Source organism: Urocitellus parryii, chromosome 10 (assembly GCF_045843805.1).
Source record: "Urocitellus parryii isolate mUroPar1 chromosome 10, mUroPar1.hap1, whole genome shotgun sequence".
NCBI classification, from domain to species: Eukaryota; Metazoa; Chordata; class Mammalia; order Rodentia; family Sciuridae; genus Urocitellus; species Urocitellus parryii.
In genome coordinates this window covers 9,201,221-9,227,070 of record NC_135540.1, presented here as the reverse complement: position 1 = coordinate 9,227,070, position 25,850 = coordinate 9,201,221, and the positions used below count along the sequence as shown (strand labels likewise).

The window sequence follows — 25,850 nt, the reverse complement described above, 5'->3', positions numbered from 1 at the left end:
TCTCTTTAGCCACTGCCCTTTCGGGGGATGGAACTTTACACATGCTTCTTTTCTGGCTAAACTGCAAGTTTCTCCAATCTTTTCAATCTGCCTTTTGTTCCTTATTCTCACTGTAAAGTTGGCTAATAAAAACCTGTAATACCCAGGAGCAGTCTGAATGTTATGCTGCCTTGAACTTTCCCTTGCCAGATTAATGAGTTCACAATTGTTAATCTAAGACTTCACAAAGACTCAGGCCACGGACAAATAGTAGACAAGTTCTTTATCAGAATGTAACATGGTTGGCATCTAATCTGATTCCAAATAAAGTCGTTTCCATCTGAAACCTCGTCGGAACAGTCTTTACTGTATTTCTATCATCATTCTGGCCTTCTGAGCTGTCACCGATATTGCCTCTCAAGCTACATTTATAATATTCTAGGATTTCTAGAATAGCCTCCTTCTCCACACCTTTCCAAATCCTCCCATAAATCAGTACGAGCAGCTTCTTAACCACATCATCAGGTACAATCACAAATACAACTCTATTTATTGGTACCGACTCTGGGGGCATTATCATTCCATTGCTGTGACAAAATAAGTGAGAAAACCAACTTATAAGAAAGAAAGATTCCCTGGGCTCATAGTTTGGGTCCATGGCCACTTAGTCCTTCTGCTTTGAGCCTCTGGCAGGAAATCCATCATGGCAGGGGCATGTGATGGTGAAGCTGCCCTCCTGCTGTTGGATGTGAACCATACAGAGCAAGTGGAAGTGGCCATCACTCCACATCACCTTCAAGTCACACCCTCAGTGACCTAATTTTCGTCATCACAGCTCCAGCTCTTAAACTTTCACCATGTTGGACTAGCACCATGGTGACCAAGCTCCTAAAACATGATCCTTTGGGGACATTTCAGATACCCACTATGATACCTGCTCTTTTTCATCTCAAATGTATCAGTCAGATGCCATCTTTCCCCTTATACACAATGATGATTAACTCTCCACCATTTTTACAAGGAGTTAAAATAATTTCATGTCTCCTGTTCATAGTTCTCGTTCATTAATTTTCTTACCTTGATAGAAAAATTCGGAGGAACTCTAATTTTTACTAGATACCAGTTAACACACACTTAATGACTCTCAACATAATGTAATCATATGCGAGCAGATATATTTCATTTTGCTAAAAGTATTTTATCAAATTTATTCAAAGAACAATCAATTTTCAGACCTCATTTAAAGATCTATTTGAAAACTTTCCCAGGGATGAGGTCTTCAATAGATCAGAAAGAAGTCCCATTTGAACATTTATTAAGCCATAATATGCCTCTTTCTATGATTGTTTTAGTACCATGTTCTAAAAAGAAATATGTAAATTAAAATTACTCACTTGCTCACTTCCTTTCGTAAAAGATCACTCCTTTGTGTCACCTTCATTATTTTTATCCCAGATAAGCACATTTAATAATTCTATTGATTTTATGAGCACTCCCTCTGTAAGTTTCTTCTACTGATCATATCAATTCAGTTTTACATATTGCATTAGACCAAGAGTCTCAGTCTTGGAAGTATTGGCATTTAGACTAGATTATTCTTTATATGGGAGATGTTCTTGCATATGGTAGGATATTTAGCAGCATCTTTGACCTCTACCAACTAAATGACAGTAGCATTTCCACTTTAACTTATGACAACCAGAAATATTTTCAGACATCGAAACACATTTTCAGAGAAGCAACACTTACCTCTTTTGGAAACTATTATAAAAGTAAATACAGAGAACTAGAAATCATATAAAAATTAATATGTGATAATATTAATAGTTTTGGAGCATTTGATGCACGCCAATTATATTGTTGTACATTTACAAATTTAACTGCATTTACATAATCTTGATAAAAACACTATGACATAGTGTATTATTATAGGTATTATAGTCCCCATTTCATACATGAGGAAACAGATATGCAGAATAATAATTTAGATTACCCAAGTATTCAAAGGTTATAAGTGACAGAACTTGCTTTTAACCCATTTATTCTGACTTAAAAATCAATGCTATTAATTAATATAAAAGTGTGCTTTTAATATCAATTGCACAGAATGACCAGAAAGATAGGGAACTCAACAAAATACCAGATGGACAGAAGGAAAGCTTTTTCAAACCTTGAGAGAAAATCACAATAATCACAATGAGGACAAAAAAGAGAAAGAAAATCAATTATGTTTTGGAACAGATAAGAAGTGAAGGGGGAAGGAATACACACACTAAAGTAATTTATGGAAGAGAAGAAGAATATTTGGCCACAACCAACAAGAAAAATAAGAATTAAAACCATTACGTAGTATGATCATTTTTCTACTTTATTACAAATATATTTTTTCTTATCCATGATTTTTTAAAAGAATATCTGCTTTTCCTTGTTTCACAGATTGAGGTCATTGGCATAGAGAAAGATAAGGGAAACAGAAATGGTTATGTAGCAATTAGAATTCTAAAAGATATACACTTGCAAAGCAGATATTTTACATGTGTCATAGAGATATATTTTGTTTAATTTTGTTGATGACATAAGAAAAATAAAATAGGTGCCCATAAACATAAAGTGTAAATGTTATTTTTTATGACAGTTTGCTTTTTGCTTTGCTGTGAGTTACCATTTGCTCATAACGACAAGATGCAAGAACATTTACATGTAACCAAGCACAGGTAAATCATACAGGTGGGTCCTGCCCTTCAGTTCCTGGGGAATACAACCAACTGGTGGCAATATGTGGCCAGTCAGGTGGGAAGGCAATAACATGGTAGAATGAAGTAAATTCTTAACAAAAAGACTCAGATGATTGCACGACTCAAAAGACTGGTAAGTCTATGTACAATGGTACAAAGAGTGAAGAGCATTTTAAATTGGGTTTTGAAGAAGGAATAAAGGTAAATTCTGGGTTGACTAAGCCTAATGAAAACTCACATCGGGCTGTCTGGTCTGGTGCACACAGCACAATCTCTAAGGTTGGTGACACATCTGACAAAGGAGAAAACATTTGGAGATGGACTCAAAAGCAATAGAAGCAGTTTCTCTTCTGCTCAGTCCAGTGTGAAGTTCAGAAGGTAAAATGAGCATTATCTTCAAAAGCTGTGTCACAGTTGATGCAACCACATATTAATCTGTGGTCTGAAAATAAACGTATTCTCTCCTCAGAATATATGCCATTGTATCACTCAACTGAGAGGAAAAAAATTAAGACTCCCTATCATGGAATTATCTAGAGTATGTCCTTCATATTCACGCAAGGATTCTGTTTGCAGGGATTATGTGAAAGAGAAGAGAGAAAAATAGAATATGAGGGGTTGGAACAACATTCTGAAGTACTTTGAAGTAGTTAAGTTTTAAGTTTATTTGATCTCATGGTCATTAGCAAAATTAACTAAATAGGATGACTTGGTGTATTTATAAAATTATGTATTTATAATAGAAATAGAAACATTTTAATGAATTCAACAGCTCACCATTTAATTCTTCAACCTTATAAAATAGTCTTGGTATAAGATTTGAGTGGTATTATCCTTATATTAGTAGAGTACAACATAATAATAGTTTTCCTATATAAAAATGTGTTATTATATTTTTAACAAACTGATGTGTTCTAGTAAATGCCTAAAAACATTATTCTTTAATCCAAATAAAATATATAAATATATAAATCTCATTGCTATAGTTGCAATTTACCTACATTTAAGAATGTGCCATATATTAGTAGTTCTTTATGAATTATTGTGATATTTTGATTCAAATGTTTCTCTTTCCTATTTATAAAAAGGTATTTTTTAGAAGATGACATATGAAAAGTTTATGAAAAACAATCAGAATAGGGGTGAGTTCCGGTATTTCAGGGCGTAGCAGGCGGAAGTAGGGGTGAGAAGCGGCTGCAGCGCCGAGAGGAGGCAGAAGGCAGATAACGAGAAGCCGCTGGGTGGGCACCATGGCCGGGATCACCACCGTCGAGGCGGTGAAGCGCAAGATCCAGGTTCTGCAGCAGCAAGCGGATGATGCCGAGGAGAGGGCTGAGCGCCTCAAGTGGGAAGTTGAGGGAGAAAGGCGGGCCCGGGAACAGGCTGAGGCTTGAACCGAAGGATCCAACTGGTTGAAGAGGAGCTGGACCGTGCTCAGGAGCGCCTTGCTACTGCCCTGCAAAAGCTGGAGGAAGCAGAAAAAGCTGCTGATGAGAGTGAGAGAGGTATGAAGGTTATTGAAAACCGGGCCCTAAAAGATGAAGAAAAGATGGAACTCCAGGAAATCCAACTCAAAGAAGCTAAGCACATTGCAGAAGAAGCAGATAGGAAGTATGAAGAGGTGGCTCGTAAGTTAGTGATTATTGAAGGAGACTTGGAACGCACAGAGGAACCAGCTGAGCTGGCAGAGTCCCGTTGCCGAGAGATGGATGAGCAGATCAGACTGATGGACCAGAACCTGAAGTGTCTGAATGCTGCTGAAGAAAAGTACTCTCAAAAAGAAGACAAATATGAGGAAGAAATAAAGATTCTCACTGATAAACTCAAGGAGGCAGAGACCCGCGCTGAGTTTGCCGAGAGATCGGTAGCCAAACTGGAAAAGACAATTGATGATTTGGAAGATAAGCTGAAATGCACCAAAGAGGAGCACCTCTGTACACAAAGGATGCTGGACCAGACTCTGCTTGACCTGAATGAGATGTAGAGCTCCCCAGTCCCGCCCTGCTGCTGCTCCTCCCTCTGACCCTGACTCCGCCTGAGGCCAGCCAGCCCGAAGCTGACCTTGAAACTGAGGGCTGATCTTTTAACTGGAAGGCTGCTTTCTCCTTTCAACACCCCCTCAACCCCCTATCCCCCTTGTCTTTTTCACCAAACTGTCTCTGCTTCTTCCCAGAGATTCCAGCTGGGCTAGAGGCTGAGCACCTTTGGGAACAGCATTTAAGGGAATGTGAGCACAACGCAAAGTGTCTTTAAAAGCATGTTGTGATGTACACATTTCGTAATTACTTTTTTTGTTGTTACAGTAACCATTTGTAAAACATTCCAAATAATTTCATAGCTCTGAAGCAGCAATCTAATTCCCTTCTCACTTTTGGAAGGTAACTTTCCAGCCTAATCCCTATTGCCCTCTCCGTAGAGGAGGAAAAGAGGAATGGGCCTGCCTTACTGAGAGCCAAACAGAGCCCAGGGAAAGACTCTACTATGGCAAACCTCATTGCTCTGTGCAAAGTACTGGCCAAACCAGAAAGGTGATTCCAAGAGGAGTTAGCCAAAAAAACAAAAACCTTGCTATTCAGGTTTTGTTTTATTTTTAGCTTTAAGGTATCTTTAGACAACTGTATTCTTATTTTTTACTTTTTTTCATCAGAAATGACCAAATTAACATGGTGAGACCTCTGAGACTTTTTGTTTTTCTGGTGCTGGGGATTGAACCCAGGGCCTCGTGCTTGTTCGGCAAATGCTCTACCACTGAGCCATATTCTTAGCCCTGAGACCAAATTTTTCTCCCATCTCTACCCACTTCCCAAGTGTTCAAAGAATGGATCATGGACCCCTTAATCTTGCGTGACCACTTAATTGCTCTCCTGCTTGCTTGAAAAAAAAAAGAAAGAAAGAAAAAAATTATGTTTTGGCCACTGATTTAGCCATATGAACTCATCTCATCACCCTTTTCTGGGTCTGAAGCTGCTGTATCTAAAAGTGCCATCTCATTGTGCTTTGTATCAGACAGTGCTGGAGAATCTTGAATAGCTTATGTACACAACTTTTTAAATTTTATATTATTTTGAAACTGCATCTTTGGGGTGGGGTACCTGGCCATCTCGTCTGGCTGTGAGAGTCCTGCAGTCTGGGCTGGCAGTGTGCTGATCTTTCAAAGTTTCTTTCCCAGCCCAATCCCCACTTTTTTAGGTGAGGTTTCGTGAGGTCTGTTAGGTGTACATCCTGCAGCTTATTGGCTTAAAATGTATTCTCCTTTGTTGTGGTCTCTTTGGGGCCAGTTGGGAGAAAGACAAACAATAGTGCAACTGTTTTGATACTGAATATTGACAAGTGTCTTTTTGAAATAAAGAACCAGTCCCCTCCAAAAAAAAAAAAAAAAAAAAAAAAACAAAAAAAAAAAACAATCAGAATAAAATTTTTAATCAACCTCTAGAAATCTATTCTCAAATAGAAAGTCATATGGATTACATATTCTGTCTTATAGATAAATGAATTATATGTGAAAAAGTCACCTTTTTATGCCCATGAAACACACATTTTTATCTGCATGGATCATGTAGAATAATTTAGTCATTACAATTTAATGTAATCCTAATTAAAAAAAAAAGATGTCAAGCTCAGATTAAATTAAAATTTCCAATCAATCCAAATAAGAATGTAATATAATTACATTGGTTAGTTTTTTCCACTTTCTTAGAAGATATGATTCCACATCATGTTTTTCTATGTCTCACAAATTTAGTAAAGAAAAGTAAAAGAATGCTCATTGAAAATTTTTCTCCTTTCCCAAAAATAAAGGAAAAAAATTACAGAACATTCAGGTTGAGTTAGAATTTGCTTTCTGTTTATCTTTTTTTTTTTGACATGCCTTTTAAAATAACATCCTTTGAAAGAAAAGGAACCTTTCCCGAGGAAAGTCTCCATGGGAAATCCAGGAAAAATATAAGCAGCTACATGGTAAATTCACAGTCAAAACATTTGCATCCCAAAGCCCTGGTGATTTAGTGGGATCCCCAGGATACTCCAGTGAGAAGAGCCTGTGGGAGTCAGAATATACTACTATACTCATTTATAGACCCTTCATTGACCTTCTGGGATTCCTTACAATACTGAGATCATCTTCAGTGTGCAGCAAAGCAAAGCTTCTTTCTCCTTCTCCTCCTTCCTCCTACCTGCCCACCCCTTCTCCCCCTCCTTCTTTTCTTGTTCTTCTCCTTTTCCTTCTTTTTCTTTCCTGTTTCTTCTCTTCCTTCCTCCTACTTTCTCTCCTCCCCCTCTTCTTTCCCCTCCTCCTCTTCTCCTTTTTCTTCCTCCAGAACCAATGTATTATTGTAACTAAAATTCCAGTTGAGCAACAATGATTTTTCAAGATATTCCCATTCTAGAATATAGGTCCTCGAGAACAGAGATGGTGCATCTTTGTTTACTGCCCCATCCTTTGAAGATGTAGCTGGAAAATAGATAATTAAACCTAGTTGTCGGAGAAAAAAATCAAAGGGGAAATGCATCTAACAAATAAGAAAATTTAAAAAAAAATTGAAATCCAGTCTGCCTCATCACTTGCCAGCTCGCATCCCTTCCTGGACTCAGTCTTGAATTCCCTAAGCATGCAGTTCCCTCTCTCCAGGATGCTTGGTCACTGTACTCTTCCTATTAGTACTTTGTATCTGTTTTTTCTCTCATATTCAAATTTGAAACTTGATGAAGACATCCTCTAAATGTATTCCCCAGTCACTACTATCATAACAACTATGACATCATATTAAAAGAAGGCATCTTCTGCCTTCTAGGAATTTAAGATCCCTGAGAATCTAAATTCCTTGTAAATATGTGGATCCTAGTATGCTATATCACTTAGCATGTACTGAATAGCATTTTTACTATGATGGTTACTTTCACATTAATTGCACTGACTGAAGGGATTCATGGGATTCGCTGAAAAGCTTTTGTACTTGCATACATCATGTCTTGCTCAATGCCACCTCCCCTTCTGCTCCCTTACCTCTCCCTCTGGTCCTCTCCTTTGTCCTGATCATCCTTCTATCAGGTCATCTTCTCTTCTCTTTTTACTGCCCATGTATGATAGAAACATGGTGTACTTGTCTTTATGTGTAGCGAAGATTTCCTCTCATTATGTAGGTTATCTCTTCACTCTCTTGATTATTTCTTTTTCTGTGCAGGAGCTTTTTATTTGGATGTAAATTTCATTTCTCTAATCCTTGCTTCCGATTCTTGGGTTATTGATGTCTTATCCAAGAAATTGTTGCCTATGCTAAGATTTTGAAGTATTTTCCTTATATTTTCTTCTAGCAGTTTTATGTTTTCATGTCTTATATCAAGGTCTTCCATGTATTTAGGGTTGATTTTTGCACAGGTGGGAAATAAATAAGAGATCTAGTTTCAGGCTTCCATGTGTGGAGACACAATTTCCCTAGTACCATTTGTTGAATAGCCTATCTCTTCTCCAATGTATGTTGTTGGGACCTCTGGTAAGAATCAGTAGCTGCACATGTGTGGACTTATTTCTCACTTCTCTATTCTGTGAGATTGGCTGTTTTTATGCTGTTCCTACTATTATGACCCTGTAGTATGTTTTGAAATCCAGTATTTTGATACTTTCAGCATTGCTCCTTTTGGTCAGGGTTACTTTGACTATTTAGAATCTTTTGTGTTTCCACATGAATATTTAGCTTATTTTTTCAAGTTCTATGATAAATATTATTGGCATCTTGTTTCATATTGCACTGAATCTGTGAATTGCTTTAGGAACTATGGCTATTTTCACAATATTAACTCTTATTACAAGAACATGAGAGATGATTCTATCTTCTAGTGTATTCTTTAGTTCTTCAGTGTTTCAGAATTTTCATTGTAGAAGTTTTTCACCACCTTAGGTTCGAAATTATTAGATACATATTTTTGAGGCTAATGTGAGTAAGATTTCTTTTCCGATTTTCTTCTCAGTCTCCTCATTACTGGTGTATGGAAAAACTGCTAAATTTTGTAAGTTGATTTTGTATCCTATTACTTGGCTGAACTTGTTCATCAGTTCTAAAACTATTTTGGTGAAATCTTAAGGATTTTCTGGAAATAAAATCATACCATCAGTAAACAAATATAATTTGACTTCATTTTTTTCCTATTTTTAATGTGCTTTATTTCTTTCTAATGCTTGGTTGCTCAGGTTTAATGTTCTAACACTACTTTGAATTAATAGAGGGGAGAGTGAAACTCTTTGTCTTGCACCTGGTCTTACAGCAAATATGGTCAGTTTTTCCCCCAATCAGTATGATATTGGCTATGGGTTTGTCACATACACCCTTTATTGTGTTGAGATGTACTCTTCTAGATCTGATTTCCTAGGATTATTATCATGAACAGATGTTGAATTTTATCAACGACCTTTTCTATTGAGGTGATCATGTGATCATGTGATTTTTTATCCTTAATATCCTGTATGTCATTAATTGATTTGCAGATATTGAACAATCCTTGCATCCCTACAATTGAATCAGCTTGATCAAAATGTATGATCTTTTTAGCGTAATTATGAATTTGATTGCCAAGCATTTTATTAAGGACATTTGCATCTTTGTTCATTAAGGATATCAGTTCATAGGTTTTTTTTTTTGTATCACTATTATATTTTGGAAGAAGGGTAATACTGGCTTCATAGAAGAGCTTTTAAGAATTTCTTCCTTTTGTATTTTATGGTATAGTTTGAGGAGAGCCAATGTCAGTTTTTAAGACTGGTAAACTACAGCAGTGAATCCATTCAGACCTGAGCTTTCATTTGGCAGGAAAATTATTATCAATGCTTTAATCTCATTACTTGTTGTTGTTGTATTAAATATTTTATATCATCAAGTCAATTTTGATAAGTCAGATCTGTTCAGAATTTTTTTCCATTTCCTCTTGATTTTCCAATTTGGGGGAAGATTGTGAAGAAAAGCACCTTCTGTTCTCTGACATGCTACAGTCTGGTCTCCCACTAGTAAAACTGTGCATTTCAGTCAGTCCCATCCCCCGGGCGACACCGATTCTTGAGGACTCCGCTCCCTGAGTTAGAGCAGTGTTATTGCTGTGGGCTCCCAGAAATGGGAAGATTAAGGGAACATTGATTTTGACAGCAGAATTCTGAGGCAATAGGGCTCTTTGGAAGATGACTCCCAGTTATGGCACCATGAGTATGTGCTGAGCAGGGCTGGGAGCTTCTCCAGTGCCAACTCACTATGAGATCTCCAGGCCTATTGCTTGTTCAGACTTCCTTGCTTCATTCTTTCAAATCTGATGCCAGTGATGCTCCCTGCAACTGTCCCTCTTTCACCCCAATCCCACCAAAGCATCATTCCTCTGACCCTGCTACACTTCCCTAGATCATTGCTGGGCTCTGCCACCGTTAATATTTTTAATAACTTTTTATTTAATGACTAAATTAATGCATGTCTAATTGAATCAATGAACAAATTTGGACCAAATGATTGCTTCACTGAACTGCTCTTCTGTTAGTGCAAAGATACATCCTATGTTTTTGTTTATCCAACAACACTATTTCTCCATATATTTGCCCATACATGCGAGGCAATGTTTAAAAAGAAATTAACAACCATTTCAATTAATGTGTACAGAAACCTTATTATGCTTCAAAGTGTACTCTCCTGATTAGCAATAATGTTAAGTGTATTTTATGGGATTATTGCCCATGTAAGTATGATCTTTCTTAAAATATCTATTCAGAGATTTTGCACATTTTATTAATTTGGCTATATTCTTTATGACAAGTTCCCAGACCAGAGATTATTAAACTCTTAGAAGAAAACATACAAAACATACAGTCAACACTCCAGCATATAGGCACAGGCAACAACTTTCTCAATAGAACCTCTAAAATTTAGGAATAATGCCTAAAAATAGTAAATGATATGGCATCAAATGACAAAGCTACTGCACAGCAAAGGAAACAAGGATGGGAAAAATAACATACATAATGGGAGAAAATCTTTGTTAGATACTCTTCTAACAGAGGATTAATATCCAAAGTATATAAAATACACATAACACCACCAAAAAAAGCAAATAACCCAATGAATAAATGGGCAAATTAACTAAACGCTTTTCAAAAGACTGAGATATATATTATTACCCTATATTACATCTATGATTATACTACAGGTGTGACTCTGCACCATGTTCAGCCAGAGAAATGAGAAGCTATGCTCCATTTGTGCCCAATGTGTCAAAATGCATTCTACTATCATGTATAACCAATGAGAACAAATTGAAAAATAAAATTACAAAGATGAAATACAAATGGCCAAGAAGTATCTGAAAAAGTGTCTAACATCATTAACAATTAAGGGAAATGTAATCAAAACTACACTGATATTTTATCTTAATCCTGTCAAAATAGCAGGTATTAAAATATTACTGATAATATATGCTATAGAGGACGTGAAGGAAAAGGAACAATTCTACACTCTTGATGGGATTATAAATTGGTACATCTGTTAAGTATGTACTAATAATCAATATTAATGTTCAAGAGACAATACATGGAACAAACATATGACCATTTCTGCCACCCCTTGGTATTTACCCTGAAGAATTAAAGTCATCATAATGCAATGATACATGCATACACCCACATAAATTTATAGATATATAAATTGTATATATTCATATATATATGAGTTTTATTCATCCTTAAAGAAAAATGAAATTATGTCATATGCAGGAAAATGGATGGAACTTGAGAACATTATTTTCAGTGAAATAGCCAAACTTGAAAAGTTAACAATTGTATCTTTTTTCTTATATGGAGAAGGTAGAAAAGAAAAATGACAATAAAGGTCTGGAGGGGATCTCACGAAAATCAGAGGGATATTAGTAGAGTGAAGGAAAGGAATAAGTGTAGGGATGGGACGAGGGGAGGAAATGCAGAATACTGTAGAATAATATGTGATATCATCCAAATTATATTCCGATATTGTATGCGCTTATGAATATTTAACAACAAATCCCACCATAATGAACAACTACAATGCCCCAATAAAAATGTGGAAAAATATCACATGAATGTATTAATTTTTAGTAAACTATTAATGAAGTTAATATAAAAAATATAAGTGAATATATTTTATATATAGTGTATAGACTCTAATGTTGCTGTATATAGATTAAAATAATGTAAATATAAGTAAGAGTTAGGGATTTTTGCATATTGAAGATGTTTATTTCACAGTCATACTTGATTGATCCTTTGGTTTGATAGAGAGGTTCATTCATTAACCTGTTTCTCCATTGTGTTTTTTTCACTCAGTGTCACATGGAGAAATATCAATCATTGTGATTTCTAATCCTCTCAATATGATTTATTTATTCATTTTTCAATCTTTGGAAGCTCCAATAATGTTTTTCCCTTTTTATATAATATTTCAGTGAGAAACTTTGAAAGAAAATTGGTATAGATAGACAGGTAATAGATTCAAACACATATATGTAGAAATGTGGATAACTTATTCATTTTACTTTGTAATTTATCAACTATTATCCTGGTATCATATATTACTTTAATATTGATACATTTTCTAAATTATTTTGTTCATAATTTTTTTCCAACTTTTTTCTGTTTTTTTTTTTTGCAACTTGTATCTTTGTATTCTGTTTTCTAATTGTTTTGTCTTCTGTTCTTTCCATTGGCTTTATTTCTCCTTTAGTTGGAAAAATTTTGAACCTGTACTGAATCTTTTATTGGAAGAATTTTGATTTGTGTTATTGTACTTTCATTTTCAGTTATTTCCCTCTTTTTAGTATATTCCTTATGGTAGAACAGTTTACTTTTATTTAAAATGTGCTTTATCCTTTTTCTCACTTACATTTGTGAAAATTTTCTGCAGTTTTGTCTCCTCATATAGTCTTGTGTTTCTTCTATTTTTTTATATATTTGATTTTTCATTTTTCCTTTCACAATTTTTTTAAATATTACTTTTTCTTGTCAATTCATCATGAAGAGTTGATGACCACAAATATATTTGGAAACTCAGTGTGTGTAGAACTCACTGTCTTTAGCTTGTACTGGATGGTAGTTTCGGTTACTTTTGGTGTACCTGAACAAAAGATATCAGGAACTGAGTCTTTGCTCTTGAGTTTTCTAGATTCATCTTCTAGACGTCATCTCACAGTGTTCTGTATAGCTGATGGAATAAGAGAATTAAAGTCTCTGATTTCAAGAGCATGAGTTCACTTTGTTGCCCCAGCTTTGAGCAAGTCACATATCCTCAATCCTTTTGACTGTCACCAGTTGGGACCTTGTTCATTTGACCTTGTGATCAGGAGGCTTTCTCTAGTTGGAGAAAAGTCACTTGAAGTCCTGGGGTGGAGACCTAGGAAGGTTATCTGAAGGTGTGACTGCTCCTTGGGGTTTCACCCAGCTCCATTCCTCCATTCCTCAGCTTTCCACTTTCCATTGCATTCGATTACGGTACCCTAAGTTCTCCGTCCTTTCTAAGAAATCTGTCACCATATTTTTTTCTCATTAGTTTTCTCCATAGATGTATTACCAACAGCTTTCTTGGGTTTGGAAGTCAGATATCAGACTCTTATTTATTTTTCTGCTTTCATTTTTTAAAAAAGTTTTTCTACAGATTTTGTGGACTTTTGTTTGACAAAAGTAGATACAGTTTGTAATCTGCTATTTACCCTCAGAGTAAATACAGACATTTTAAAGGACAAGTACCTTATATTATGTTTATCCAGTTCTACATCATCAAACAATACTGTTATTATGAAGAATAGAATTCTTCAAAATTTATCCATTTATCCATTTATATATAATTATATATCTGCATTTATTATATATTATTTATAAATTTATATATTACACCTATAAATTTTTGTATGATAGATTACAAATGTAAATTTTCCTGAGGATTCATGTCCTTGAAGAAAATTGTTGTTAAATGCTCTGCTACATCAAGAATTTTAGTTTCCATATTACATATCACCAGATGTCTTTATAAATAATTTCATCAATAGCTTTTAAAATGTATTCATACAGCATTTCTCATTAACATTGTTTTGGATCTAAAATAATTTCTGAAATTTTATGATTTATCTACAAAAGAGCATGTGCACTATTTTTTTCAAAAAAAATATGATGTTCAAAATTATGGTTTCTCCATGCTCTTTTAAAACAATGTTAATTAATGTAAGGCTGCTGACAAAAGGTCTGATGGCAGTTTTGTCCAGCCAATATCTACTCTTCAACTCTTCCCCCAAACAAATATCTCACAAAATATCTGGCAGTCATCAGATAAGGGGTGACTTTCATCTTTCCATCTCAGGATGAGTGCTTAAGGCGTCATCAGAAGACATTGAGTTGGACCACCACAGGGAACATGAGCTCTTCAACACCCGACTCTCCTCCCAAATCCTTGAACATTTGGTGGTATAGTCAGAGTTTCTGTGGTCATTTTATGATCATGAAGAATACATGGGATTAAAGAGACCTAATAAAGATTGTGGAGCAAGATCGCTAAAGAGCTAAAGTATGTAATTACGATGAGCTGTTAGAACAATCCTAGACAGCTCACATTTGTCATTCTTTTGAGAAAGACAAGAGAAAGACTTTTTGTCTTTGCTATGTGTAACCAAAGTTATTCCATGTTGATAAACCAATTTATTAATAACAAGCTCTCCTGATGTCCCCCATTCTCTAGAATATGCCATCTTTGATCTATCTCCATGAGTTTGATTTTTTAAGATCTCATACCGGACATTTCTCTGTTTCTGGCTTGACTTACTTAACATGAAGAAACATAAAAATCACATAAATAAATGAATGAATAAATAAATAAATAAATTCCAAGTTCATGAATTGGAACGGCTAATATTGCTTCTATGTCTATGTTACCCAAAGTGATATATAGAGTCAGTGAAATTTCTATCAAAATTTTAAAAATATTCTTCACAGAACTAAATAAAACAATTATAAAACTCTTCTGGAACTACAAGAGACTTTGAGTAATTGTCAAAGCAGTTTATTATACCAGGTTTCAAAACATATTACAAAACTGTAGGAATCAAAATAATGTGGTACCAGCATAAAAACAGACATGTCAATGAAATAAGAGAGTAGGCACAGAAATAAACCCACAATTCTGCAGTCAAATTCCCTTTTTGGCAAAGGGGCACAAACACATCTCAGAGACCTAGAGAATCCTCAAAAAAACTGAAAATTGAATTTCTATACAATCCTGAATTCCACTGCTGAGTAATTTTCCAAAGGCATGTCAAAGAGATGTCTGGGCCCCTTGAGTTAAGGCAGCATCATTCAGAAGACTCAAGATGTGAAAATAATATGTCTCCATCAATGAATGGATAGATATGAAAATTTGGTATGCAAACAAACAAAAACAACAGGAACTTCTGTCATTTATGACATCATGGATAACATGGAAGTGAAATTTCTATAGCTTGATTTGTGTTTTTACATTCTATTCTTCTATAGTATTAGCGTATCACTTATTTATATGTATGTAATTATACACATGTACTCTCCATTGCTATTTGTTGTATGTATTTTATCATTCCCTCTACCTTTTCTGTTTACTCTCATTAGATTAAATGTCTTCCACTTGATGAGTCTTTTCACTTTCACAATATTTTCTCTCTTCAAATATGTCATGATTATTAATAATGCAGTCGGTGTCTTTCCTAATTGGACATTTAAGAGGCCTAGGCGTTGAAGAGGGTTATTATATTACTTTTTTGTTGCTGATATAACAAATTATCAGCAAGTTAACAGATGAAAAGAACACAAATACATTTTCTGAGAAACTTTTAACTCCAAATTCCCGCAGACTTGGGTGGTTTCTCTAGTCCGAGTCTTACAAATCACGGTGTAGGAAGGCCTGTGTTCTTTTCTACAACACAGTCTTTTCCCAGACTTATTCAGGTTATTGGCAAAATTAGTACCAAGCAGTTGTCAGCCTGAGGCCCCTGGTTTTTACTGCCCTGGACGAGGTCCCTCATGCCACCTGCAGACCTTCCTCCATCTCCAACACCAGCCATGGGGCAATGGCTCCCTCGCAGGCTGGTCTCTCTTTCTACCCTATTGTTCTTGCCTTTTCTGACCTACTCTTCTGCCTTTCTCTTCCTTCCTTCCTTCCTTTCTTTTTTTCTTTTTTCTTTCTTTTTTTTTTTTTTTTTTTGGATCCATGTGATTACTTTGGTCTTACATGGATAATAACACAAGCTAATTTCCCTAGTTTAAGATCAGATGAAAAATAAACTTAACTCTGTGTCCAGGGCCTATTCAGAGCAAGACAGCAGTGATGTTTGATTGAACAACCAGGGAACAGGAGTGAATGTGTGAAAGACGACCTGGGGACAGGATCTCAGGGCCCGCCTTTATAATACATGCTGCCTGAGAGAGGATTCTACTATTGCATCCCCATTCAGGGGGGCTTTAGCAGCTGCCCTTTCACATTTACAGCTCCTCTTGGTTTTAGGGCCAGGCTCTTGAAGTGTTGCTGACTCTCAGATGTCTGCACTCCCATCCCTGCGTCACTCCTGGAGGAAGACACTGCCGAGCGCCCTTTGACTCTCGAAGGATGAACATGTGAATCATTTGGCTTCTGATGCCTCTGCTCCTCAACTCATCACCCTCACCTCTCCCTGGATTGTAGTGTGCTACTGCCCTGCACCATACTGACCAGGTAGGGTCTGTTGTCTTCAGCTGTAGTGTTTCATTTAATATAAGTCCATTGGTTTTATGTGCAGAATGAATTGCTCCTGATTTCTTGATTTCCCCCAAATCTCTTTTCCAATTTTGGATGTCTTTGTTATTATATAGGAATGTCTTTCTATACATTCCAGACATTTGGTAGGCCTGCTATAGTGGCAAATGATCCATACACTGTCTAGATAGAGAAACTCATCCTACAAAAAGCTACCACAGAAGCATACAGAATATGGATTATGAAATTTTCTCCACTTATGAATCTTTATAGAATGTAGACATACATACATATATATATATATGTGTGTTTATATGCATCAAACATGCTTATTACTATCACTTTCTTAGTTCTAGTAGTACTTCAAACAATTAAAATTAAATATTTAATTGTAATGTACATCGTGATCGCTACCTTATGCTTTATGTTGTCTTTTAATTTATATTTTAAAGAGTAATAATTAACCCTAATTGACATTTTACATACACAAAAGTGTGTACATATGTATGTAATTAAATACATTGCTTTTAAATAAGATATCAATATAATTTGTAATGTTTTCATCTTGCTACCTAGAAAATGTTTTATACACAATGTGTATTTGAATACAAACTGAGTAGGAAACTTTGGACCGGAAATAAGAGTCATTGCTCATCTTTCTGTTTCCAGTCCAGCCTGTGTCAATGAAGACAGCTGGTGTTTAATGTTTGGCAGCTGCTCAATAGGCTCCAACATATGAAATAGTTGATTGGTCTGATTTCACTTTCCATTGAGTCATTGTCAGGTAGTGATTATTGGCCTTTGAGGAACTTGGCAAACATACGTGATGTTCCATGTCGGAATTCTTTTCTATCCATGCATACTCTGTTCTTAATATCTGCAGTACACTATGCTGGCAGACAAATCGTCTATGTCACCCTTTCCTACTGTTCAATAAATGAAAGACTTTAACTGCCAGTGCAGATTACATCTTTCAAGATATTTCAGTGTGAGAAAGCTTGAAAAAACTAATTATCTAGTACCAAAACCAAAAATGTGCAGGAAACATTTTCAAAAAATGATTAAAGATATTTATTCTCTACATTCATAAAAATTTCACAAATGAAACATCTAAGTGATGTAGGCATTTAGTAAATATTTATTGTTGGCTGATTTACTATTAACTGTTTTCATTAGACTTAAACAATTTTTTATTTTAATAAGAATAATTTAAAATAATTTTACAAACTGCATAACTAGTTAGAATTCCATGAAGCTGCATTGCATAATATCTGGTACACAAGCACTTAAATGCCTTTCTTCAACAAATAATTATTAGGTTTATACCATTATTGCAAGCCCATTATTCTGTTATGTGCTGTTGATCCAAGAAATCAGGCATTGTATATTTTCCTTCAGAAGTCTACAATCTAGCTCAGTGGTCCATGTAGTGGAAAATATTCTCTGCCAAGAAGTATTCAAGACTATCTGTGTGCTGAAGGTGTGGAATATTAAACTTTCTATCTCAATTTGTTATACAGATTGATTCTTATTTGGTCTATATGTTAAATGATTGATTTTGGCATATCACATTCTGGTTATCATAAAAACATTGTTATTTACAAGTGCATATAAACAAACACATTGTTCCTTTAGAATATTTTAAGAGTGTATCATTTTAGCTGTGGCTGCATAATTTTAAATTTACATCAGTTTTTCTTTATATTTAATTATGATGACAATCACAAAATGGCTTAGGGATTTTTGCATAGAGGACACAGATAAAGATATAAATTCAAGCAGAAGCATACAGAAAAATGTGGCAAAGTTGAACATACTTTTTCTTGTCTTGTAAAAGTATATACCAACATAACAAGGTAGAAATGATAATCTGATACAAATGAAAAAAAATAGCTAAAGTGTATAAAGTTATAAAAATTTGAACTACACATTTTTTTATGAAATTTGTATTATTCAAATGGAATCCTGTATAAGGTCTCCATGTGCCTTGAAATACTAAATAATGAAACATTAAGTCATTGTTATTAGCAAGACCCTTCAGAATTAAGCATATATCACAAAAAAAATACTAAATTTTTTTTCAGCAACTCAGTCTATGTTTAAAACCCTATTCTTTAAAAATTCCCCTTATAGTAGTAGCCCAGGTTGGTGGTGCACTCCTGTAATAACAGTGGCTCAGAGGCTGAGACAAGAGGATCCTGAGTTCAAAGCCAGCCTCAGCAGTGAGTAGGCGCTAAGGAACTCTGAGAGACCCAGTCTTAAATAAAATGTAAAATAGGGCTAGGTATGTGGTTCAATAGTTGAGTGCCCCTGAGTTCAATTCCTGGTACTAAGAAAAAACAAATCCCTAATGGTACAGATTTTGATGATCATTTTGTAGCTCCTTATTCAAAAGTAAAATCTGAATACCCTGCACTATCACAGTAATGCTTGTTCTTGTAGCCACAATGAAGCTGCTCAAATAGAACACAGGAAATAATTTGGAGAGGAAATAAAGTGAATTATGTGTCACAAATACTGTCAGAAATGTTTGTAAAACATTTCTGAGGATCTAAAAAATATGTTTTATAACATTTCAAAGTGGAGGAAGATTGCTATAAAATTGGTTGAAAGTATACAGGTTTCTAGTGTGTCTTATACAGCAGTTTTTACAATATTCTGTTTCAAAAATGAATGTATGAAATACTATTTTTTGAACAATTTGAAAAATATGTACTAGACAGATAAAATCTGAAGAGTGAAAATCTGTAAAATGTGATTTATATTTAATAACTCCATACATGTTGCCACTAATAGCCATTTTGTTAGTCTTTTAAATTTTGGGGTAATAGGTCAAAGTTAATAACACAATAAAAAATGAATTGATTCTTAGAGCATGAATTAATCCTGCCTTTCATGAACTATTATTCAAAGAACTGGACACTTGGTTATACAGCAAAAATAAAAGCAGGCAGAAATTCCTGTTTTCATGGGACTTAAGATGCATGAGGAAAGACAAAAGAAATGCAATAAATTCAATATATTGATGAGAGCCACAGAGAAAAATTACACAAGAACAAGAAATAGGGAGCCTTCATGAGCTGAGAATGTACACACACTATTTTTATAAAAATTATATATATATATATATATATATATATATATTAATTTTCCATTTTTTTCTGACAATATAATCCTTGAGCAGAGACCAAAAGGTAGTGAATGGGAGAAATCCTACAAAATATAGGTAAGGGGCTGTTTTCCAGGAATAGGAAACACCAAGGTCAGTGGCTCAGGATGTCCTAGGCAAGGCTTGTTTGAGGAACAGCATGGAAGCCAACAGCTTTAGAAAAACTGTCCAGGAGAAGAGAAATCATGAGAGAGAGTCTGAGAGACTCTATCAGGTAGTGCTGTTAGACCCTTCCACAAAGTCTTATGTTATTGAATGAAAGTCAATTTAACACCTCTTCTTCTGAGCAGAAAAGGAATAGCGTATGTGTGTTTTTCAAAGGATCATTAGCTATAGCATTGAGAAGAGATTTCAGAGGATCAAGAATTGCAAAAATAATATTTTATATCATAAATTATTTTACTATTAATTAAAATTTGTAGTTTAAATCATTTCATAATTTTCTCATCATTTTACTGTATTTGAAGTTTTATCATGTTCACTATTACATTAGTGCATGTATATTATTTTATCATAAATAGGTGTAAAAATACACAAAAGATATTTATGTTTAATTCACAATCAAACATATTGAAGATCACTAATCTGGAATGAAATGCAAACAAGTAAACAGGCAAGTAGGGCACATTATGCAAAGTATGATGATAGTTAACTGTAAAGGATACTAGCCCAGGTTAATCTGTGATGGGTGTGTGTGTGTGTGTGTGTGTGTGTGTGTGTGTGTGCGCACTCGTATGATATTCAATAGATGTTTTCTAAAATTATTTGCTTAGTCATTCAAGGGAAAGAACATGAAAATTGTAACTAAAATAATTTAATTCTGCTTAACTAACTTGTGTTGCAACAATATTTGTGTATTCATTAGGAGACTAATCTGCAATTAGCAATGCCTTAATTACTGACTCAGTTTCCCACATGCTATGATTACAGGCATGCACCACTACACTCAGCTAAAATACTGTTTGTTTTCCAGTACAGAACTAAGCCATCATCCCTGTCTGCCTTAAATGTTATTTTTCCTCATAAAGAATATTTCTTACTAAATGATGAAAAATTAAAATAATATCTATCTTTTTTATGTATGGATTGACAAGATTCCTAAGCCTGTTGCACAGTTAATTCTAAGAGCTTATTAATTTTGCTTACACTACTTAATGCTTTCTTACATCATAAGATCTTGTAAAGGAAGGAACAGACACTGACGTTAACATCAGCAATAATAATAATAATAATAATGTATTAATAATATATAATAATATCTTCTGTTTTCAGTGCATTTTTGTTAATTTTTCTTATAATTCTCTATAAGTGTGTTGCTTAAACACTTTAAATTCTCAAAATCAATTCAATTTCCACTTGAAATTTTGATGAAATGCAACTGTAGCCTTGAGGTATTCCTTTTTTCTCCCTTGTATTGCTTCCAAGTTTAGCTACTCTGGAAGCACCAATGTTGGCTTTGAGCTGTGCTTCCATGGTGTTAATGACTAGTGTAATTGCTTTTTAAAGAAACATCTCTACTTGGAATAATTGCAAAGAGTACCTTTGAGATAGAATTTGCAGAATGAGAAGGGTGGTGAATGGCTATTATGCACAAATTCATTTCCCCAAACCTCAAGCTTTGATCTAATATTAGACACTAAAGCTAATAGTCCTGATGGATATTTTTAGTAGAGGTTAAGGATTCCTGCAGTTATTTATTGGAAAAGAGGTAATATGCTTTTAATCAGTTAGCAACATGCAGTTATCCAATTGAAATAATGACATTCTGTATATTATCTGTATCCATGACATTCAATAAAAATATACTTCATATATTCTTACAAATTATCAAAATTAATCCAAATCCAAGTATACCTTGCAAAATATAATGCCCCACAGATCATGTCCAGATGAAATCCAGATGCTTTATTCTCTATTGCAGTAAAAGTGATTTATAAATAATGATGTTTTTAATGCTACATTCTAGAACAAGTATCGCTAGCTCCATTATGATGCTGTTTGACCAACTCCTAATTCTCAGGAAGAAGGCCATGGCAGCAATGGCTTCTCCCATCACAATGCTGCTAAGAGTTTATGTTCTGAGCATGACCATTATTGTCATATACTAAAACCAAGGCTGCAACACTCTATTTTTAAATCATATCCCATATAGATTATCACTTTAAATTTTTTATTATAAAAATAATGGTTATGTCTACAATAGTACAAACAATTCTTACAGATCAAATTATTTTGTCAAAATAAATGTGCAACCTTTCAGTTATTAACATACAATTTGTGAATAGTCTGTCCCCATGTGCTATTAAACACCATTCTTGAGTATTTTTCCCCAACTTGACACACTTGTGCAAATAATGAGAAAAAATATTATCTAGTATGTTTCTAAAATTGGAAGTTTTGCAGACTTTCAATATTTACCGAAATGGACAAATTGTCTTGTGAATATTATTTTTTAAAAATCCATAACTAGTGTGGTTAAATATGACATTCTACTCATGTTTGAATTTGGTTTTCTGTTCTGATGGAGGATTAGCACATTTTCATATCTGTCTCAGCCACTCATACTTTTGCTTACTCATACCTTTGTTTACTTTTTTTATTGTTTTTAGATACTTCCCTTTCAGTTTTTTAGAACATGGTTTATGAAGATAATTAGCAAACTGTTTATTTCAATAGAATCTTTCAAAATATATCACTGGCTTTTTAAACTTGCAGAAGAAACTTTTATTATTTTATATTATATTTAATTTATATTGTTCTGAGTTCATGGCTGCATTAGCAACATTTTTTTCTCCCTGTCTCATTTAAAACTCCCCCTTTTAAAATAATAAAGTTATTGCATTGTTTTAATACTTAAACTTAGTGGGAAATTAAATACCCATTTCCTAACAAAGAGCTAGTATATTCTATATACAAAGTATATCAAGTGTTCTATATTTTATTAAATCACCACAAATATTTGCATCTATTTCATTATGCTTTATCATATTACACTATTTAGTTGATTAATTCTTATGTCAAACAATATTAATCCCTCTAGATGCATAATGTATTTTCCTATCTTGCGATCTGGCTGATTGCATCATTCATTTTCCTTTTTGAAATTCCTACCTGCTCTTGAATGTTTAGTTTTCTTCTTAATATTTAATTTTTATAACTACTTTTCCTCTCATAAATATATCTTCTATAAAATAAACATATATGATTCTATAATCACATTTTCATTTTTTTGTTTGTTTTTAAATATTTATTTTTTAGTTGTAGTTGTACACAATACCTTTATTTTATTTATTTTTATGTAGTGCTGAGGATTGAACCCAGGGTTTTGCATGTGTTAAATGAGTGCTCTACTGATGAGCCACAACCCCAGCCCAATAGTTTTATTCTTATTGAGGAAACCTTTGATTCTATGCACCAAGAAGGAGATGCAGAGAATATAATATGTACATAAATTTACTACATTCTATTTTCTTTCTAAAGAATATTTTTTTTCATTTCTTCAATGTTTTTTTTCTTAACACTCAAAAGGTACAGTATATATTTGTCTATCTGTGATCACTCTTTAATTTGTTTGTCTTTCCTCCATGTTTCAAAAATTATCAACTTCTGGTCCCAGGTAATTAGGGTGTATTTACTAACCTCCACCATCTCAATGTTCATGCACTAATTTTTGCTCAAATTACTGGAAAAGATGATATTTGATTAGGAATTCAGCCTGTTAATTGGCATCTTGCATGAAAGGAATTGTTTTGTTACCAGTTCCATCTGCTTCTGGCCCTCCAAAATCATTGTAGTTTCATAACTCTGGTGATTCCAATCTCCTGTCAGTACTCCAATACATTCACTGGCTGTGCTCTATAGCAATTCTTGCAAGAAATTGCCTATATGTCAGAAACTCTTCTGGGCCTCAGGGACAGATTAAGGAAAGAAAATAGCAGTTTCTCTTAGGTAGATGGATCAGAAAAAGATGAAATGCATAGAAGAGTCATCTGACCAATTGAGAGTCAGGCCTTCAAGATGCATGGAAGTTGTTCCAGAAATAACTATTGGAACTGGAGAAAATATTGATGCCTATTAAAAGGGTAAAAATAAGAAGGCACCATTCATAATGAATATTTTGAATGAAAATGTTTTATCAGCATAATTCTAGGTTCTCTAGGTTTAGAATATTTTTGACTAAGAAAATTCATGGTTATAAAAAATTATAAGCTAGATCATGCCACCAGTCCACTTAAGGATTCTTATGCTAATTTTGTAAATGGGCAAAGCTGATATGATTATTTTGATGAAATGTAATATTTCTAATAATCAAGTAGATAAATCTTGGTATTGTACAGTGAACCCTCATACTACCAAAATGTTCAATAATAATTGTTAAAACAACACAATGGTGCTCCAAAGAGGAATTGCCACTATAAACTCATCCTAAAAAAAAAAAAAAAAAAAAAATTGAAAGTTTGGATCACATCAATGAACAGAGATTTAGCTGGTTAGCAGAGTTGCAGACTAAACAAATGAGTAGTGGAAGAATATAATCTTAAATTATGCTATTTATGAACTGCAGATGAAGAGATTTTAGCAGATGAAGAGATTTTACTTAATATGATTATGCCTTAATCTTCATTTTCCTCCCTCCAACACTGTATGTTGAAGGCAAAGCTGATGATGGTTTTTGTTGTACTACGGATCACAGTTTGTAATAGAAACACAACAAAAATAAAAGTGGAATGGATATCCATTCAAAGTAATGGTGTTGAGCATGTGTGGCAATGAAGACATTCAGAACTGGATTCTTTAAGGAAAGTGGGGTGGGGGTCCCATTTTTTAATTGTAAAAGTGGTGATGTTATGGAAAGCTGGCTTCTTGTTCATGGCAGAATCCAATAATGAGGACACAGTTTTGAGAAAAAGGAAACAGAAGGTTTATTGCTTTGCCAGCAAAGGAGAAGCACAGGGGACTCCTGTCCCAGAGGCTATGATTGTCCCCATCCAAACAACAGGTTTTTTTTGTTTGTTTTGTTTTTTTTAAAGAGTTGATTGAAAGGCTACATTCCACCTTCTCTCCTGAGTTATAAGGAGTTGGAATTCACTTGTTAATTTGGGAGATAGTCATTTCTGAGATCTTCTACTGCCATCCCCAAAGACTGTGGTGAGTGTGTGCTCAAGGACAGATAACTCCGTCTAGGATAGGGAAGAAAGGTATTTCTGTTTCTCCTGAGATTCGGGAGGAGCAGGGAAGGAGGAAGAGAAAGAAGCATGGCTTTTTAAAAAATAATTCACAAGTGGCAGAGCAGTAAAGGCCAATTCAATGCTTAAAGTGGACCACTGTAGGCAGAGAAACAATTGGAAATTAACTGCAGAAGAAGGATCCAACAGGATTCTCAGTATGTCTGAGCTCTTCCTTTTACTTTTAAAACATCCTTCCTCTTTTGTTTTTCCTGCTTCCCACTAGTTTACAATACCTGTCTGAGTCTAGCTCATTTCCCTTAATATAATTCCCTCCAGTGCCATCCATTTTACTGCAAAGCACAAAAAAATTTTATTCTTCTCTATGACTGAATAATACTCCATGTGGATGTATGCTTATGTATATATGTATATGTATGTTTATGTGTATATATACATATCCCATTTTCAACATCCATTTATCTGTTAATAGAAACTGAGACTGCCATGATATGGCTATTATGAATTGTGCTGTGATAAACATGTATCTGTACTATGCTGATTCTAATTCTTTTGGATAAATACTGAGGAGTGCTACAGCTGGATCATAAAGTAGTTCTATTTCTAGTTTTTGGAGGAAACTCCAACTGATTTCCAGAGGGGTAGCATTAATTCATATTTCTACCCACAATGTATGAGTTTTGCTCTGCCACCGCATCCTCACCATCATTGTTACATTTTTATTGATTGTCATTCTTACTGGAGTGAGATGGCATCTCAGTGTAGTTTTGATTTTAATTTCCTGATGGCTTTAGATGTTGACATTATTTTCATGTAATTTTTGTCAATTCTTCCTTTTTATTTGGAGAATATCTGTTCAGTTCATTTGCCCATTTATTGATTTGTGTGTGTGTGTGTGTGTGTGTGTGTGTGTGTGTCTGATTTCTTTTTGCATGTTCTGGATTTTATTTATCTACTAAGTGTAATTGAAGACAAAAAATATTTAAATGTTATTGGTTTTATATTTAATTACAAATTATTATATTACTCTTAAACCACAGTA

General features: G+C 34.3%; 1 pseudogene; it reads left to right on the top strand.

Moving 5' to 3' along the window:
- The first annotated feature begins 3,930 nt into the window (after positions 1-3,930).
- Positions 3,931-4,813, top strand: LOC144257202 (tropomyosin alpha-3 chain pseudogene; annotated as a pseudogene).
- The last annotated feature ends 21,037 nt before the right edge of the window (positions 4,814-25,850 follow it).